Here is a 282-nt window from a genome sequence, read left to right as displayed (position 1 = left end):
CGGGGCCCATCAGCCGTTAGATCGAAGCTCTCTTCGCGATCTACAACTTGCACGGGAAAGGCGACATCTTTTGTTGTCGATGTTGGGAATGGTGTCCTAGAAGCATGAGATGTAATAGGACATTTATTATTTATTTAATAAAAGAGTTTATTCATTATTTTATGTGCATATATTTATGAATATTTTATGAATATCAATGAAAATTCCATGATTATTTATGTAACCTTAAACATTGTATATAAGTGTTATATACGAGAGGATAATGTTTAAGGATAATAATCA

The sequence above is a fragment of the Morus notabilis genome, unplaced genomic scaffold (genome assembly GCF_000414095.1).
Source record: "Morus notabilis unplaced genomic scaffold, ASM41409v2 Scaffold964, whole genome shotgun sequence".
NCBI lineage: Eukaryota > Viridiplantae > Streptophyta > Magnoliopsida > Rosales > Moraceae > Morus > Morus notabilis.
Note: the sequence above shows the minus strand (reverse complement) of the source record.